This window comes from Miniopterus natalensis, chromosome 15, assembly GCF_054644295.1.
Source record: "Miniopterus natalensis isolate mMinNat1 chromosome 15, mMinNat1.hap1, whole genome shotgun sequence".
Taxonomy (NCBI): Eukaryota; Metazoa; Chordata; class Mammalia; order Chiroptera; family Miniopteridae; genus Miniopterus; species Miniopterus natalensis.
Window position 1 is genome coordinate 14,425,934 of NC_142095.1, and position 20,521 is coordinate 14,446,454.

The window sequence follows — 20,521 nt, forward strand, 5'->3', positions numbered from 1 at the left end:
AATTGTCTTTCACAGTGACTGAGACATCATGTTGCCGGCAAGCTGATGTGCTGACAGTGACAACAGAGTTTGACCCTGCATCAAGGAGCCACCCTATCGCCCCAGCATGGCCTTGGGCAAGTTGGTAGAGTGCTCTGCAACTTCGCTTCTTAATCTGTGAAACGGAGTTGTTAATATCTGTAAGATATATATGTGTGTGTGTGTATATAGAGATGCTTTCTGAAATTCTAACTGGTTAATTGCTATAGACATTTATGCTGATTATTCCGTAAATGATGCTTGGTTTTCTACTTTGCCGCCCCGAGAACCTCCGTCTCTCAACCCCTTAACAAAGGACGCATTGGATGACTCCCCCAGCCAAGCGTTTTCCTAGAGGCCGGGATACAGAAGCGAAGCAGACACTGTCAGCCCTCAGAAGCCCCACGTGTTAACGATCTTTCTTCCCTGAGCTTAAGGCTACCGTCTCAGGTTGGGTGGCCCCGGACACGTTCCCTGCAGCAGGATTCAAGGGTCAGTAGTTTCTTTGGGAGGGAAGGGGGCATCAGGAAGGGGGTGGAGAAGTGCAACTGATGAGGAAAGGCAGCGAGTACAGAATGCCCGTCATCAACCCTCCTACCACAGTGGACGAGCTGGAGCTCCATCCCTGGGGACCCCGGGGGAACTGCACAGCACACACTTCAAGTAGTTATCCCACACGAGGGAAAGGAACTTGAGGTTTTATATATCAGCTTCCCCGGGGGCCATCGTTCCCAGGACTCCCGGCCTGCCTTGCAAAGAGATCTTCTCCAGCTCCTGAGAAAGCCTTCGGGGAAGAGATGCAGATGTGGACAGCTGGGATGCAGCTGAAGAGCACTGAAGTGGAGAGGCCCGAGGGACACGAGCAAAGCACAGACGACAGCTACCTTATGTTCTGAAATAATGAACCCCTCATTCCTTAGCTTTAGGTGGCAGCAGCCTCTCCTGATCCCCATTTTAACTGGAATAAAGGATCTCTAGCTAAAGAATATGTCAGGGGAAACTATCGGCTCCATTCTAATGATCACCTCTCCAGGTGACAGCAAACATTCTTCCTCATGAAGTCCATGGAGTGGTTTAATCCCTAAGGTTTTGTACAGAAGAGAGACGTGAAAGGAAGAGACAGACCACAAATATAATAGCTATCATGTACTGGAAGGGGATCCTTAGCTTCCACAATATTCTTAGATGTCTGTGACCCAAGCCTCATGGGCTCCTAGTAAAAGCCCAACATCCAGGCCTACTGAATCAGAATCATTGGAGATAAGACCTGAGGTTCTGCATCTTAACAACTCTCCAGGTGCTTATGATGTACATCCAAGATTGAGAATCACTCTATTTGGTGATTTTCTAGATTCTTTCCAATTCAACACTTATTTGATCCCACTTTTCTGAGGGAGTAACCATACTCTTCTTCCTGGTGAAATTTTTCAGCCATGCAGGACTGGAATAGATACAGAAACAGATTAAAGGCAAGGCTAAGCTTTTCTCCCTACTTAGTTACACATGAGGCCACTTCTTGACAGAATTCTTTCCTTAAATAATTCTTAGGTCATTTCTTAATGGTTCTGTTTAATAGCTAGCATAAGTAGGAAGTTGTTGGGTTTTATTTTTTTTAAAAATATTGACTCAAAAAGTAGCTGGAGGCTTGTAATTAGATGGCTGTAAGATGAAAAATGAAGGTCAACCAAAAACATGTTCAGGAGGAAAATTAAAAAATGAACTTCAAGAATCAGCCTGAAGATCTGAGATAGAGTCATTTTCATTATTTACAGATAGTTAGCTTCCATGCCTATTAAATTTCCAAGACAAATTTCTCTTCTGGTAGCTGACACTCATTTTCTGCAGTCCCTTTAGTTCACACTGCACACTGTATATAGCTGGATGGAAATGGTCTCTCATTTTGCCTTCTGGGGCATCTCACAGCAAATTGGGGCTCAGCCCTCTCTGGTTTTGCCTATAGTTTTGGGCCTAAGTGGTTGTGACCACCTATCATGTTTATTATGTGACAGGTTTCTTCTCAACTTTACATGTATTAGCTCACTTAGTTCTCACAACAACTCTGTGTATCCATTTAATAGATAGGATTCCAGGCCCAGAGATGCCGTGTAACGTGCCCAGGGCCACACAGCTAATAAGTGGCAGAGTTGCAATGGGGCAATGATTTGCTTGGCTTGCCCTGAGAGAATACTCATGAGTAGAAAGCTCTTGCATAAAGCAGTTCGAGGCTTAGGGAATTAAATTGCCTTTTTACTAAGTGGTCAGGTCTCTACTATGAGTGGTAGCTTGTGATGAACTCAACATGGTTCTTACCTTGGCTTTCACCCAAAGATCTGGGGTACCTATGAAGAAGACTTTACCCTCTCTGCCTTCCTTTTCCTTACCTGTAAGAAGAAATAAAATTTCTAGGTCTTTCAAGCTAAGTTATGGTGAGGCTAAAATTCAGTAATCAATGCACAAGCCTAACAGGTAATATTTTCAAGTGTCAGCCATTGTTGTGACATGAGCACCAAGTAGTGGGACGTGCTCTGACACAGGGGTCAAGAAATGGTGAAGGGCTCCAGTTATAAGGTGGCTTTGCCCTGTGCCCTTGGAAAAGTCACAAAGTCTCTCTGTCCTTGATCCGACCATCTCTAAAATAAGGGATTGAATTATAATCAATGTGTAGTAAAATAAAATTGGGGAAATGCACAATCTATGACTCTTTTAGTAATTTATATGCTGCATTAACATATAAAATGCTTTGAGAAGCTCTGCCATAAATAAAACCCATTTATTTAAGTTTAATTAAGATTCCTAAATTTATTGGAATGCATGCTTTTCCACCCTTTTCCTCTCCTAAGGCCAATAAACATCTAATAGAAAACAGTTTGGGGAATGTTAGGTTACATAATTTTTATATTTTCAAACATAAAATTCTATGGTTTTTTTTCACTGTCTACTGTTGGTTAGTTGATTCTTAGGGTGAAAGCATTTAAGTACGAACAGTACTCTCAATAGATTGAACTTATTGTGTATAGGGATCAGAATAAAAAAGAAAGTGGGATGTCTCATTTATAGACTGAGATGTTCTGAGCTGAAATCTGTGTCATGTTGGACTAAATGCCTAGAGCGAGTTTTCCTCATCTGAACACCTACCTAATTGCCAGGAGAGACTTAATACCTCCAGCTCAGTTTTGGGAAAGAGAGAGAACTCATCAGACAACAATGGGCTGATTTCTGAGTATGGGCCAAAGCTCTTCCGAATGCAGCTGTAATCATTAGTGCAGCAAGTCAGGACCCCCTCCTTCTTTCTCCCTCTGGAGTGAACTGGGAACATCCATTCCCAATGATGTCCCTGTGTTTCCTCTTTTTGTGGCTCAGCAAATTTAATGCCCAACTTTTAACAACCCAATTCCTTCTCTCACGAAGAGGATAGTGAATGAATCACAATTTACTTGTAAAACAGTTGAGATTTCAGGCATAAAAATGAGATGCGGAATAGAGTCCACAATTGAAAGTGTTTTCCAATTACCCACTGGAGATCTCTCCTACAGATCAGGATATGAATTGGGGGTGAGCTCTTAGAGGGACAGGTGCAGGCACTCCACATCCATCACGATCACCTGAGGAAATGCAGCTCTGACATGGTGATGGGGAGTTTCTCTTGCCTGGCATCTCATTCAACTTAATCCCTTGGTCCAAGAACCCTGACTGCTACTGCTCTGTGGGCCAAATGGGAAATCAAAACATTGCCTACTAGAAAAGCTTTAAGAAAAAGCTTTACTGAATCTTTTTTAGAGTAAATGTTCTAATAACATTTCACAACTCTGTATTTATTCTCTTTATCTTGGTCAGAGAAACACTTTTCCCCAAATACTAAGAAGTGAGGTCGTGCTAATTGTATTTTTATTCCTTTTGACTGCTTTTAAAGCCATTTTAAGCTTATTATTTTAAAACACAAACAAATGTAGACTGTATAGACCTCCTACAATGATCAAACATGGCCAATCATATATTTTCTTTATCTTCTCACTCCCCACAAATGGATCATTTTGAAGAGATTCCCAGACATGTTATAATTTTACCCATATATGCTTTAGTATATACCACTAAAATACAAGACTTTTTTTAGGATTACTGCAATATTGAACACTTAAAATTGTACAATTCCTTAATCTTAGCAAGTTACTCCTCAATATCAAATATTCAGATTTTTCTGATTGTCTCATGGGTGTGGAAAAAGAAACAGAACGTCTTATTGCTTTTTCCATTATCAGTGCCTTGGAAGATAGATGAGAATGGTTGGATTTGCTTCTGTTTTGCTAATGGACTATAGCTAACTGCTAAAAATAGTACCCTCAAGGCAAGTATAAATCATTAAACTGCTGAGATTTCAATAACTGTGATTGGGCATTTTTCTGTCAATCACAATACTTGAAATAAACAAATTTAATGAACTGATCAGATTTGGTTCTGTGTCTGGGCTTAATTAGATCCATCAAACACCGATGGGGTTTTTAAGCTCTCGAATTAGCCTCTACCTGATCGTTAGTAAAACAGCATCAGTTTGCGATCGGAATGACTGGGATTTAAATCCAGGCTCCAGTACTCACTACCTGTTTTACTCTAGCCAAGTTAAAATGTGCAACTGTGTAACATAAAAGTAGGCAGTTCATAAGGTTGCTTAGCGAATTAAATGAAAGGTGACATGTGAATGCATCACACGTGACATAGGATGACGGTTCTTTCTGTTTTCCTTCAAAATAAAATGGGATCATGGAAAGGTACAACTCTTTGGCCCGAGAGAGAGCTTCCCCTCTCTGAGAATTTCAGCTCACACAACTGCTAGTAAGTGAAAGTGCAGGTGCTCACCTCAGAGAGGCTGATGGTCCCTGGTCAGATAAGATAATGGATGTAGGGTAAGAGCCCCGGTTCCTTTACCCACTACAGAATCTCAAGCTGGACGCTCCCTGGAAGAAGGGGCCTGGTCTGCTACAGGTTCAGTGTGCTCATCTGTCAAGAGTTTGCATTTGTTTCTAAACATTTTTTTTATTTTAATGAAAATATTGTGTGGCCTTCGGTATAGGAAAAACATGAGACGAGGCTAAGGGATGCCAGGTGTGTCTGTTTCTGCCACTTCTGGAATTCCCACCGACTCTTGGGAACCCAGCCTGAAACCCATGACTTCGGATCTAATGCGGAGGATTCTCTCCAGGACTACAGCTCTGTGCTCCTATTTCTCACTGAGTTGCTCAGACGCGCCCCCTTCCTCTGTTCTTCGGGCACAGATTTGAGAGGCCCCGTTCATCTCACATCCCTTAATGACACAATGATTTACTGGCTGTGTCCACCCCCTGATGTTTGTTTCCTTATTACTGACCCCAGCCCTCACGTACCAGAAACTCTTGGGCTCCCAGATCATTTGTGTGACCGCAGTTACTGCTTCGCTTGTTAAATAGTGAACCGAGTTCCGTCTCAAAGTGTTGTTTCCCGCATTACACACGATTGGCAAATCTGCTGCTTTTGCATTAGTTTGCTTCCAGCGCCTTTCCTCCAGCCGTCATCCGTTCTCAGTGGCTGCACACCTAATGAGACACTCAGGAGATCTCTCCAAGCGATCTGACTTCCCAGGCTGCCACATGACTGGCCTGGATTTTCAATTAAAAGAAAGTTGAAAAGAGAGAGAAGAAAACAAGCAAGTAATTAAACAGCAACAGGGCCTTGGCAGTAGTAGTTAAATACATTATTTAATGAAGTGGTTTGGAGCAAGGAGACGAGGCTCCCTCTGGCTCCTTTTTCCTATAAAAATCAGGAGGAGGCTTCCTACCTTCTTTCATGTGCTCTCACAAGGGGCCAGGTGGATCTATGGGCTTGGGGAAGGTGGGGAGTTGTGGGTGATAAACGTGTTAGCAGCCTGGGCAAGGCTCTGACATTGAGGATCACTGGGAAGGGCTTCGTCTGGGGGCTCCCAGCACCCCCAGAGAGGGTGCATATAAAAGACGCTCTCTCTTTAGGAAGCAGCCTGGTGTGACATCAGTTTCAAGGTCCAGCGCATGCCAGGGCTAAGCAGGGTGAAATGACAGAGGAGGGACTCTGAAATTTCAGATTTTCATGTTTCATCTTCCTCTTCTTAGCAGCTAATCCAAAATACATTATTGTACCCTTCTGGCCATCTGGTGACTAGATTTAACATCTGGGGCGCCAGTTTAATTTGCAAACACTGGGTCCAGTGCAGGAGAATTGTAAAGAGACGGAGGGATGGAGTCAGAGAGGGCACATGTTGCCGAGCCGGAGCTTCTATGCCACTGGGCACCAAGGATGTAGTGTCTCAGCCTCCCCTAGGAGGGCCTTGTGTGTGGCCACTGGTGCTCTATGCCAGGTATTGATGTCAGAGGAAAGGGTCCTTCTGCTCCGCCTATCTGGGCTCACCCATCCTGACTTCTCCTGGGATGGAAGTGAGCGGGGTGCTGATGTGTGTTTCCACTGGCAGGGTTTCTCACCGATGATACCTGCTTGTGGGGTGTGTGTGTGTGTGTGTGTGTGTGTGTGTGTGTGTGTATGTCTGTGTGTGTGCACGCACATGTACAGCAGGATCCCCAGAGAAAGCAAAAACATGTTTGAATAATGCAGGGGAGTAGTAGAAGGGATGGAGGATGTGACATAAGTGGCTAAGAGTGACCTCAACTTGGCAAAAGGAAGCCTTGATGTACTACCATGGAGGAGCATCCTGAGCATATGGCAAATGTCCAATGAGTGTTAGTTATCCTCGCGGGGCTGCTGCTAAGCTCAACATCAGCAATGTGGGTGATATTAAAGGTGTCCATGTGGGCCTGGAAGCAAGAGAACATATCTAGAGAAAGGAGAAACATTTCAAAGGGGGAGTGTTTGCAGGAAAAAGACCAATGTCTTCCCCGGGAGGGGGTAGAACTAACCGGCAACTCATACAATCATGTCCTAGTGAAAACTAGCAGACACAAATCTAAAACTAAAGGTGCACTCATATGTTACACTGGTGTGTGTGTGGACCTATACTTACTATTCTGGAAGTTAAATGAATGCTCCTTGGGTCATAAAACTTTTGACAAACAGGAATGAAATATTGCACAATTTATTCCATAAGGCTTATTATTTTTTAGTGGCAGACAATACTGCATTATATACAGAAAATCAACATTGTTGGGTCCATGAATCAAGGTGAGATTGCAAGTGATCAGTAGATAATACAAGAAAACATTTTATGCCTAATCGCTGATGATTTTTGAAATCCAGGACTGTGGAGATGGTACATGATTATAAGTTAAGAGAACAGTCAAGAGCAGGTTAAGTGAGGATGGTATCCAAATCCTATGGCTTCTCTCAAGTTCCTGAACGATCAGCCTCCTTATTAAAACACAGAGTGGTGATCAGGTCTGAAGCCCTTCCTGAAATTCTCTGAGCTTCCCTAGGATTCTGGAGAGTTTGTCTCCATTTATTTTCTCTTAGCTTCCACTCTGAGCCCCAGAATTGTTATGTGCCTTGAGCACATCAAGTACATATGTTTTTGACATTGTAGAATTTGAGTTACAAATAACCTTCTGAAATGGAACAATTATATAACTTGGGAAATATTTATGAAATCCTTAGTCAAATGGTGGACATTAGCTGTAATACATCATTTATGCTGTGGTAAAAATGTAGGGAAAGAGAAATTTTCAGTACATTCAGAAGTTTCCCAGGGCACCTTGCATCGGAGTGATTGCATAAACTAGGAAATACCTATTTAGCTCTCGGGCAAAGGTTGAACATTAGCAACGATACACATACTTTTCACGGCTGTAAAAAATTTATGAGAAGATAAAATCACTGTACATGGACAAAATAGAGTTCTTCTTTACTTGGAAAATTAATTCAGTTCTGACCCACATTCTCATCACATTCCTGGAGGTTATTTTTGACACTGGCCTTTAATAAGGACATACCATGATCAATTATTCAGCTGTGTCAGAATTAGACCATCGTTCAACGTTTTTATCAGCTCTTGCACCACTCACATTCACTTTTGAGATGTCATTTCCAATGACGACATCCAGGAAACTGATGTATCTTCTTTCTTGAAAGGATGCTAATTTAAAAGAAAATGTGCACATTCTTTGCAATCTTTTGCAGCCTTGGGCCTCTAAAATAGTGTCTCTGGAGAGAATAAAGTAGGAATTTGAAAACTTGTTACATTTTCATTTCCCAGGTGTTTAAGAATGATGTAAAATTTTCTATTTTTTGAAATGAGAGCTATAACAAGAAACTCACCATAAATGAGATTTGCTGTCTTTACAATTTGATAGCATGAGTTCCCCTTACCCCCCAAAAGTGCTACAGGTATAGGGACAAGATGTGGAATTCTTTGAGATTAATTATCTTAACCTTTTCTGACACACTTTCTAGACTTCATTTTTTTAACCCTCACCCAAGGAAATGTTTTATTGATTTTTAGAGAGAGAGGGGGAAAACATTGATTGGTTGCCTACTGGTCTTGACTCTACTGGAGATCGAACCCACAACCTAGGTATGTGCCCTGACCAGGAACTGAACCTGCAAACTTTAGGTGTATGGGACAACACTCTGAACAAATAAGCCACCTGGCCAGGGCCTTCCTAGACTTTTAGGTACAAGATATAGAGTAGAACATGGAATGTGGGGAGTGGGAAAGAAGATCCTACTGTGTACTCATATACTAAGAGGATAGTTTCAGTCTTTGACCTAATGTTTGACAAAACTGTGTAGCTCATGTGACATTGTAGATTAGGCCACAATGTTCATGTCTCCATTTTTAGTGGCGAAAATAAAGTCACTTAATATATCAATGCTTCATTTTCTTAATGGAAAAGCAGCAGTGAATATCTTCACTATTATAGGAAGGAATTCATGCTGATTTAAAGAGATAATTGAGAAATAAATGATGATTTCGAAGCACATAACACATGATTAACGATAGCAAAAGAACAGCCAAATTAAAAAATATTTTCAACACCATTACACATTTCTCGTTTGCTCCAATGAGGCTAAAGTTTAGTAGAGAGAAATTCTAGGAGGATAGTGCCAAGTTGAAAATCAACAGTAATTCCCCAATGAAAGCCTCAAGAAGCCAATAATCTGTAGGCAAATCAACCACAATGAACTATAACAATTTCAACCACTTGAGGGCAAATGAAAAAGAATGAAAAAACAAGCTTCTTCAATTTCAAAAATGACAGTAAACCAAATCCTACTTTTGACACATTACAGCGATAGGCAGGAATGAAAATGGCTCCCTGCCTCAATCAGCTTCTGTACCTCAGCGACTGTGTGCAGAAATCCAGAGTTATTCAGTGTGCCTTACATTTTTTTTATGACTCCTTTAAATTTATTTAAACCAAAATTTACACTGAACACTGTTTAGTATTTCAAAATAGTCAGGATGGGTAGCCAAATATTATACATGGACTTTAGTTACATTATCAGTTTACCCAAGGAAGGATGCTAGTATTCTTATCAGAAGACCGCATTTAGGAATTGTTATCTGTTTTTTATCAACACCGGAGGCACTGCTAATGAACATATAAGTTTCCATGGGTGAAATTTGTGGTATTCATAATAAATAGATTGGATTGGCTAAGACATTTAACAGTCTCTATATTGTACGAGTAGGGCATTAAAATCTAGAGAAACATGATCTTATCTTTGCATACTTTTTTCCCTTTCTCCCTCTCTCCCCACTTTCTTTTCTTTCCTCCCCTCCCCTCCCCTCCCCTCCCCTCCCCTCCCCTCCCCTCCCCTCCCCTCCCCTCCCCTCCCCTCCCCTCCCCTCCCCTCCCCTCCCCTCCCCTCCCCTCCCCTCCCCTCCCCTCCCCTCCCCTCCCCTCCCCTCCCCTCCCCTCCCCTCCTTACTCTTCTCTCTCTCAATTTCACTGAATCCCCAGTCAGTTTAAGAATGTCTTAGGATATGACAAGTGTATAAAAAATTTAAAACAAGTTTTTGGAAAAAAAATTTCTAAGCCGTTAATTTGTATTTTCACTGTTTTATTGAGTTATAACTGACAAATAAAAATTGTATATATTTAAGGTGTACAATGTGATGTGTTGATATTTGTATACACTGTGGAATGATTACCATTACCCAGCTAATTAATATACTCATTACCTCACGTAGTTATGATATTGCTTTGTGTGGTGAAAACACTTAAGATCTACTTTCTTATCAAATTTCAAGTATATAATACAGTATTACTTACTGTAGTAACCATGCTATAAGCCAGATCTCCAGAACTTATTCATGCTGCATAACTGAAACTTTGTTCCCTTTGACCAATATCTCCCATTTCCTCAGCGCTCAGCCCCTCCTAACACTGAATCATGAGAAAAGAGAAAATCTTAACGGACTGATAAGAAGGTTTAATCAGTAATCGAAAGTCGCTCGTGGGGTTCTAGTCACTTATTTCTGGCTCCTTTCCTGGGCCCTTATATGAATCATCACTCAGTTAAAGATACCAGAAACTAGTCTAGCATTTTAAGGAGGAAGAAATTTAATACAGAAGTCACTGTCAATCTGAAAGACCAGAACTGTCTCCCAGCCAGCAGCACTGAGCTGAGTCCATAGGGGCCAGGTGGGCCTCTGCCACACTCGGGGAGCACCTGCTGCACCCCTATTATGCAGCCCTGGCTGGGGCCCGGGAGTCAGGGTGTCCTGGCCCGCCTGCTGCAGCTTCATGTGGTCCTAGCTGGAAGCCAGCAGGAGGCTGGCTGCTGCCGGTTCGGAGCCAGGCCATGCCTATTAGATCCACGCCAGCAAAGCAGAGACCTTGCATGCCACCGGGCCAGGCCCCCTTAAGGCGTTTCTGAAGTCAGATTCATGCAATTCATGGGTTCATCCTAGTAGAACTCACAATAGTTTGTGAGTCTGGGTCCTTTCAACAGTTTGTTATGATGAATTTCCAGAAGGAGAACATATGTTTACTTTCAGGCTTATTTATATGAATTGCATGATTGCCACAGAAAGATTGTTCCAATTCCCATTCCCTCCGGCTGACGAGGGGCCTGTCTATTTTCCCGCACAGAAGATAAGTTTTTCTTCTCTGTAACAGAAGCATATGTGATAGCTGCAATAACCATGACACATTTTTAACACGAATGATTTAAAGACCTTCTCTTTGGTTCTCATTATATTGCTTTTTTAGTGTCTGGAATAGCTGGCAGGATTTCTGATCAGTTGGGGTTTTCTCGAGTTTTATGGGAGGGACTCGGGGAACATCAGCAGTGTTTTCTGGTGTGTATACCTTCTCCAGGGCCATGGGTCTCTGTGAGTGAAACTGGGACTCTCGTGGATGTTAATAACATGAAACCAAATTTGTAAAAATGGGTAACTACAGCTGTGGCATCTGAGGGAAGTATATTCACCTAGCCGGAAATAAAATGATTAGTTAGCTTAGTCTTCGGGCGTTGTATTGAGAAGTTAATTAGTATCTGAGTTCACAAAAACTCGTGGTCTTCCCCTATTTTTAAAAATATGTTTTTATTGATTTCAGAGAGAGAGAGAGGGAGAGAGAGAAACACTGATGACAGAGAAACATCAACATTGATCGGCTGCCTCTTGCATGCCTCTTACTGGGGATCGAGCCTGCAACCTGAGCATGTGCCCTGACCGGGAATCGAACCTGTGACCTGTTGCATGGGTCGATGCTCAGCCACAGAGCCACATCAGCCGGCCACCTTTCTCTATTTTTACCAGCTGAGAATATGAATAATCATGATCTCACTGAAGTTCTAAATGTTGGCATTTTGTCAGCATTATTGTAATCGTGGTGGTGGATGGGGTGCAGGATAGTTAATCTGAGCAGCTATTGAGATGGTTTATTTACTTAAGTATCTTCCTTCCCTCTAAGGATAATCAGGGGGCAGAAACACAGTAATTTCATACTTAACAGCCACCATGGACATATTTTACACCCCTGCTGCAGGCCAGCAGCATCAGCATCACCTAGGCAATTGTTAGAGACAGAGAATTTTACCCCACCGCAGACCTACTAAATCAGGGCCAGCGTTTTAGGAAAATCTTCAGGCGATTCGTGTGCACATTAATGTTTGAAAAGCGCTGTTTTAAGCTACACACCAGAAAATATGCTTGATTGTACTATGAATTATGTTCACATTTTTGTGACATTTGATGTTACTGTCCCCTGTAAGCCTGAGTTTCCTCATCTATTAAATTATATTATCACCATTTCTTTATAGAGATCTTTAGAGAATTATAATATAATGTGAGCAAAGTGCTTCGCGTGGAGGATAGCGTTGTTATTCTCTTGTATTATAAATCCAGCACTGTAACACTCATAACGGCCACTGACTGAGGATCCGCCCGGTGCTGATGGGCGGCAGCGTCATTTCCCTGCCAAGCGAGTGTGAATGAGCTCCACTGTCCTGACAGAGGCTATGGAGTCAGAAGAATTGAGTGACTTACCCAAAGCCATAAAACCCGTAAATGTGGGAGCTGGGATTTCAACCTAAGTTCATATGGCTCAAATTTTTACTTACTTTTCTATTTCAGGCTTAAAATTGCTCCCTCTCTCCACTGTGGAGACAGTTTCTTTTCTATTCTATGTTGTTTATTTATCCCCACTACACAGACTTATTTAACCTATGTGCAATATTATTGAGGAGTTTTAAATAACAAAAAACTGTATCCTCACGATGATGTTTTCTCACTAGTCACTACTGTTTGTCATATAAACAACTAAAATTCGCTTTATTTGGCATAATTGGCTTTACCTCCTTCACAGGGTTATACAGAGTCGGCATCATCTTCTTGTTAAAAAAAAAAAAATTCTTTATTGTTGAAAGTATTACAAATGTCCCCTTCTACCTCTGCCATTGATCCCCTCCACCCTGAACCCCATGAGGCCTTTACCACACTATTGTCTGTGTCTAGGGGTTATGCATTTTTTGCATAAATTCTTAGGTTAATCTCTCCCCACGCACCCACCCACCCCGCCTTCCCCCTGAGATCCCTCAGTCTGTTCCATGCTTCTATGCCTGTCTCTGGATCTATTTTGTTCATTGGTGTATTTTGTCCATTAGATTTCACCTATGAGTGAGATCATGTGATGTTTGTCCTTCTCTGCCTGGCTTATTTCGCTTAGCATAATACTCTCCTGGTCCCACCATGCTGTCTCCTAGGGTAAGGGATCCTTTATTTTTACAGCTGCATAGTATTTATTCCATGAAAAGATGCTTGATATGAATTCAATCTTCTTAGACTTGTAGAAACTTGCTTTGTGTCCTAACATGTGGTCTGTCGTTGAGAATGTCCCATGTGCGTTTGAGAATGCCTATTCTACAGCTTTGGGGTGGAGTGTTCTGTAAACATCAATTAGATTCATCTACTCTAGTGTGTCACTTAGAGTCCCTGTTTCCTTGTTGTTTTTTTGTCTGGAAGATCTATCCAGTAGTCAGTGGGGTATTAATGTCCCCTACTATGGCTCTATTGCCGTCATCTCTCCTTTAAAGTCCTCCAGAAGAAGTTGTTTTCTTCAGCCTGTGTGCAAAAGTTGCCTCAGTCTCTAAGCAGTTCTGTTTCTCGGCTTCCAAACGTTTCCTGGTGGACTTTTACTCACTGTTCAAGTCTCAATCTCAGCCTCCTCCTCTGGGAAGCAGGCCCTGACTGAGAAAAGTTTAGAAGATGTCTCCTATGTTCTCTCACTGCACCTGTTGTTATCCCTGGTAGCTTTTTAAAGTACATGATCAAAACTGCTCTCTTAGCCGCTGATCTTCATCGGCCCATGGCCTCCTTAATAGCAAGTTCCTTCGCTTCCTTACTTGGTACCTCCAACCACGGAGTCAGTGCTGGCACATGATAGCTGCCCAATAAACATTGTTCAAAGAAGTAGATTATTTCTTCCTGCAGGACTGTCCCATATTAGACAGTCTCCTGGTCACCAAATCAGGCCTCCTTGACCAGATCATAAAGCAACCTGGTCTGCCATGAGGATACCCGCATTAGTGAGAGGAGCTGTGCTACTTTTACCAGCTGGTCATTCCTGGGATCAATATATAAGCCCCAGAAAATAGGTTGGCTGAAGTTTTTTGGTTCAATTTGATTCTGCTCTTGTACAGATGAGTTGTTTGGAAGCTTCAGTCTCAATACCAACTTGTTAAACCCGGCCATCTGTTGGAGAGGATTTTATTTTAGATGAGAGCATCTGGGTCCCCATTTACATTTGCGAGGTTAATAGACCTGACAACCTTTCTCTGTTCTCAGCAGGAGCGCATCCTGGAGCTGCTGGGGAGGAGGCGGCTGAACTTTTCACTGGTTGTTCTCAAATACGCTCTCTCCACCAAAGGCACTTTTATGTTCCATCTTAATACTCTTATTTCTTAAAGTCATAGCTTTCAAGTCCATAGACTGCATACAGTCAATAAGCTGTCTCAATTAAGATGAGGTTGTGGTAGGTTAAGAGGCAGGAGGATGAAAGAGAGTCATAGAGACCTCAGGTCCAATCCCAGTCATTGCCACCTGGTAGCTAGCTGGGTTAGCTGGGCCAAAATTCTTTACCTCTCTGAGCTATCTTTCTCACCTGAAAATAAAGAAGAAAATATCTACCTTGCAGTTTTTGCGAGAATTATATTTATTAAAGTGCCTAATGCAGTGCTCCGTAAGTGGACATTATTTTTAGCTTTCAGTTGGTTTTCACTTCAGAGATTCTGCAGGAATTTCACATACATTTGGTTTAATTCTGATAACAACCCTGTTCCAGATTGCATTTCCTGACTCTAGGCGGCTTAGTGGACAGGATATTTACTATAAGGCTTCCTTGGATGAACAGTGAGGGAAGAGGGGGAAGGAAGCAGGATGGGGCAGAGAGAGAAGTTGAACTGTGATGTAGGCCCGATGAGTTTTGGTCAATTCCATGGGAGCTCTGGAGCTGGAAGGGTGTGCTGAAGAATTGTCTTAAGTCTGGCCAAGAGGCCCAAATCATTATAGCCCTGCATTTGTCAGCCACTGAGGAGGGTGCTCTGTGTTTGATGGACAAGGGGTCTTAGGCAAGGGTACTGTCTGCAGTGAAGCAGTCACTGAAGGAGGTGGAAGCTGAAAGTTTTCCACCAATAGCCCTTCCAACAGCTGGGTGACAAGTCTTTCAGTGTAGGGGAATCTCATAGTTGTCTCATACCCCATACCTGGATTTTCTTTTCTAAATAAATGAGAAAGGTACAGACTTTCCTCAAATGAGATAGAAAGATGTGCATGCATGTGTGTGTGTGTGTGTGGTGTTTGTAGAGAGAAAAGAGAGAAAAAAGAAGAGAGGATGGAACCTAACAACATTCTCTTAATTGGAGGCCTTTTGAAAGTAAAGAAAACTTGTTTTACAAAATGCAACTCACTTTAAGAGAGACCTTTTAGAGCATGCACCCCAGGGAGATGAAGGAGTCACCTAAGAATCCTATTTCCCCTTGTTAAAAAACCATTAATGATTCATAGGATGAGCCCAGGAGGGAGAGAGAAGGGAGGTGTCAAAATAAGAATTGCAGTAATAAAAAAAGGAAGACTTCATTCGAGACTATTGCAGAAGGAGAGAGAGGTTGACTTCAACTGCTGCAGGTGTCAACATGAGTTCACAGACCTTGCTCACTGAAGGGTTTTCATGAGCTGTGATGGGGAAATAATAACCACCTGTATTTGCTAATTGGCTTTACCCAAAGGAAAAGCAAACTCTCTTCTATCTGCACAACGAGGGGAGGTAGTTTTATACCTCGAAACAAGGTGCCTTGGGAAGTTAGGCTCCTACCCTCCCACAGAGACTGGAAGCTAGGGAGCTAGCTCCTTGGGTTTTTACTTTTCAAAGAGATTCTTCTTGAGTCCTTGAGAAAGACATTTCCTGGGTCCCAAAACTGGTGAAAGGCTTCTCAGGAGATTTATATATATTTCAAAAGGGGCAGGAAAAGAACTTGCAAATACGAGTTTTTGCAAATGCTCCAAAAAAGGGGATGACATGGCCTATAATCAGGAGGAAACTTGCTTAAAGTTTAGGAACAATGAGGGGAACATTAAAGCTATTAGGCCCGTCTTGATCAGAGCTTCTCAGAGGAGCTCAGAAGTCAGAGCCTGAATGCCGGGTTTTGACAAGGCAGGCCAATTAAATCTGCTTGCAGCAAGCAGCACTCTGGAAGACCAGTCCCTGTGAACTGCTTGAGATGGATAATCAGATGCTGGCTACCCAGAGTCAAGCTCCAGCCAGGAAATCAGAAAGCAGTAAGTATTCTAAATTAAATAGATTATAGTACTTTATTTTTAAAACCGTAGAAGGCAATGAAAGCAATATATACTCATCTGAAATTTTGCAGAGTACAGACATGATAATCACTCTGACATTTTGATGTATATGTGTTTAGTTATGTGCGTTAGTCATCTGAATTTTCGCAGGTATCGTCAGTCTCAAGGTGATGCTAGGTCCCATTTATGCTCATAATTGAAGTTTCACTGAATTTGCCTTCTTGAATATTGGAGAAATTTAAAAAGTCTCCTGATCCCTGCCTAATCTCACCCAGAGATTTCTGGAATCCGCATTGGGAAGGGGGCATTTGGGGTGTCAAACATGAATTCACAAACACTTCTCTCGTGTATTTCCACTTCAGGCCTGCAGCTGCTTTTCCTGCTGGAGAGAGGTTGGCCTGGGCTTGGGAGGTGGTGTTGCACCTCAAGGGGCCGACGCTGAAATCTTCATCTCACACAGCTCAGCTCTGCGGGGTAGGATGTGAAGGCCATTATAACAGAGGGTTCTGTTTCTAAGGCGTTTTGCTGATTCGGACCTGTCTGCCCATCGATCCATTCCTTGCCCTTCCTCTGCTGAACCCCTGGCATGTATTTCCCAGAGACTGGAGGATGGGAAGAGGGGAGAAGTTGGGGTAATTCTCTACCTTCCTCTCGCCTCAGGCTCTATGTCCACCATGACTCCAGCTCAGGCCTGACAAGCCCCCCGTAGCCTCAGTTAGCCTTGACTGGCCTAGCCCACTTTACCCTAAGGGTGCACATGGCTTCCTGACTTTCCTCATCTCCGGTTTTCTTACTGTCTCCTGTTTTCTATTGCCCATGCCTCCAATTCCATAAATTAAATTCTATTTAAAATATTTCTGGCATGTCTCTCTTCTTTATCAAACCCTGACTGGTACAGACCTTCTCTGCATAGCCAAAACGTAATCTAATATAACCTTTATCTTTTAGGCTAGCTCTTATTTTCTCAGTGGAATCTCACAAGGGAAACAATTCTCCAGTTTCAGGAATCTCTCAGCCACTAAGACTAAAGGAGGGAACGTTGTGTTAGCTGAATTCATTTCCCCCTCCTGGCTATGTTTGCAGCAGAGACTGAAGAAAGGAAAAGCATGAGGTCATCTGTTAAGACCTCAGACCTTTCCTTCTCTTTGTTGAGTGGAAAAGGGGAGACAAAAATTCGGTGGGTTACAGCAAAATCTTTAAGAATCACCGCCAGCACCTTATTGCTTAAAGGAATGTATTAAGAAACAATTCTCTTTACTTATGATAGCAAAGCACTCATTGTCTGATATGCTACAAATACCTAAGGCAACTGGGATGTGCTAAGGTGACTAAACAGCTTGGATTTTGCATTTGTGGATGTGCTATTTTTAGTTACTTTATTCCAATCAGTTCTTCAAGGCAATCCTGTGGTTATCTTCCCCCCCATAACATAATGAATACATTAAATGAAGTTCAATAAAACAAATAAATTAGAGCTTGATTACTGGAAATTGCAAGCAATCATTAATGCAAAAAGGGTCCTCATTATTTGTGGTGAATTAAGAAAAAATGATATTCCATAAAGTATGTGAAGTGTTTAGCATAGTAGGCTCTTGGTAGACATTAATTTCTTTCCCACTTCAACTAAAAATGCATTTCTCTTGTCTTAGTCTTGCTTAAACCAATATTAAAATTGTTCTTGTGTGCTCTCAGCCCCCATCTCTTCTTTGCATATCCCCACTGCCTTAGCTGGTAAAAAGCTTGGGTGGGCATAACCCGTATTTGTTTCTCTGACTCATTTTCCTGTGCCTTCCTAGAGCATTCTGATCTGCTCTTCAGGGCCATCAACTTTGTATTCATTACTTTGTAATATGTTTTTCACCCTTTGGTCATTAGAAAATCTCTCTATAGTCTTTAAATATAAAACAGATTAATGCAAATTAGTTATAGTGCAACAGCTAGTATTTAGACAGGTGATATTTGAAATATAAGAATGTGATTGTTTTTTAGGAATGCATTTTAGGATTAATGAGTATTCTATACCTGGATGCCTGAGTCCTGTAATGCCTGACCACTTGCTGAAGCAATTGGGAGCCTTAAAAGTAAATGTAGTGCTCGCTTCGGCAGCACATATACTAAAAGTGGAACCATACAGAGAAGATTAGCATGGCCCCTATGCAACAATGATACGCAAATTCATGAAGACTTCCATATTAAAAAAAAAAAGTAAATGTATAATGACTGTCTCTCTGGGGCTTCCTGAGGTTACTGGGCACAGAAAAAGATTTTAGGTAGAATGACTCTCCTTTATTGATGAGTTTCTTAAGGGCACATGCCATATTTTTCCATTTACTTTGTGTTGGGTCCCTTAGAAATTAGTCATTCACTGTTTGTTGAATAGAAGTTGAATGATTGTGTTACCTTTGTGAGCTTATTGAAGTTGAATGATTGAGTGTTACCTTTGTGAGCTTATTGATTTGCTACATGTAGAGACAGGTGACAACATTCCTGGTATGAAACTCATGTTTGGCTATTGCTCTCCTGGACAGGTCATGAAACTCAGAAACTAGAGTTGAGTCCTAGCTTCAGAGCTTTCTAACTGTGTAATCTTGGGCAGCTCATTTCACCGTTTTGAGTCTTAGTGCTTTTATTTATAAGATGGAGTAAAAATCTAGTGAATATTTAACTAAGTACTTTAAAGATCAAATTTGATAACTGTATATGCAAGTCATGTAAATCATAGAGTACAAACCAAGTAAAATCAGGTACTGTTGACTTGCACAGAGATAATTATGAGATGAAAACTGAAGAAAGATTTTCTTGGTCAGTATGTTGCTAACTATTTGAAATTCTTCAGGGTAGTCTGCACCACCTTGTTTTTAACCTGAATTGAATTCATTGCCATTGAACATCTCAATGTGTATTTATTTCAACCTTGCGTTGTGGCCAGTGACTACAATTTACATATTAACATTAGGAAGTTAAAGGAAAGGAGAAGGTAGGTTACAAAGCTTCATCTTTCTTCATGGAAAATGTTGATCTCAATGTCCATCTACTCAAGACTCAACTGTTATCTGTCTCTTTAGTTAAAGCAATTATGTCCATGGTGGGGGAGAGAAGAATAAAAAGGTTTATTTAGTTTGGAAAATGGAGCCACAAATATGTAAAAAAAAATAATTGAAATGAACAAAAGTGAACTGAAATCTTGTTTTGGTTTTGACTGAGACTTTGCAGATTTTGTAGTTATCAGTATCCTAAAGAATGAGTGGGAAAGTACACAAACAATTGTTTATGCCTGCAAAACTGGGAGCTCTTCTGGAGACCAAGCTGTGGGCCTGGAGTAAATGGAATTCCCTGTGTCTAAGAGCATGTATACACACTGTGTCTGGTGGGAGGAGAAGGGGCTGGTGGGAGGGGCTCTTTTGTAGGCCGAGCTGCATGGGCAGAACCATTTTGAGGGAATCCCTAATACCATTCACCAGCTATAGTTCTTGGTGGGAGGCTTATGGATGAGGCTGTTTTTGAAATTTTTCTTGAGAATTAAGAGGTAAGTTAAATCAATAAGAGGTAAAGACAAAATGAGCAGATGGGAAAGGTAGACACTAGAAGGAAATACAGAGTTCCCAAGATCAAGATCCTTAGTAATACAACTACAACCCTATGTTCTTTCACAGTGTTCATGCCTGATCTCTGGACATCAAAGCATATTTGCTCTATGGACAGATGGGCCTAAAGCTAGTTGTCAGATGCATCCCTCAACTCAGCCTTCTCGGGTCTAGTTGTTCCTCAACTGCAAGGACACGTATCAAGCTCTTCTGGGGTGACACTCACCCTCCCTCATAAGGCATTGGGTTAGTAGATTCCATACTCTCTTCCTTATTGGGATGTGGGTGTGAGATTCAGACCAACTCTCTCTGCAGATAGATCCTCTTCATAAATCTCTCTCTCCTTTTATATCTCCCTCATGGGTCAATTATCTACCTGGTACCCACTCAAAGCAATGCCATTTATTAATTGTTTTTATGCCTTATCTAGAGCTGAGTTATATTATCTAAGTGCTGGCTTAATATTGCCCAGTTCTTGGCTGTGATAAACCTCCTTAGTGTGGTTGGGGAAAGATTGAATTTAATCCAGTCTGCCTAACTCCTAAAATACACGCAGAGCAAAACGTCCTCAGATTCAGTAATTCCTTATACTCTATTTGCAATGGAAATGACTCATGTTTCCTTATCTCAGTCGCAGAGGAAATGAATGGCCCTCCCTTACCAAAAC

General features: G+C 41.7%; 1 non-coding gene across 1 annotated transcript; it reads left to right on the forward strand.

Annotated features, from left to right (window-relative positions):
• Nucleotides 1-18,360: 18,360 nt before the first annotated feature.
• On the forward strand, nucleotides 18,361-18,467 carry LOC148091415 (U6 spliceosomal RNA). Its single transcript, XR_015715752.1, has one exon. It is a non-coding gene; the product is annotated as a U6 spliceosomal RNA (small nuclear RNA).
• The last annotated feature ends 2,054 nt before the right edge of the window (nucleotides 18,468-20,521 follow it).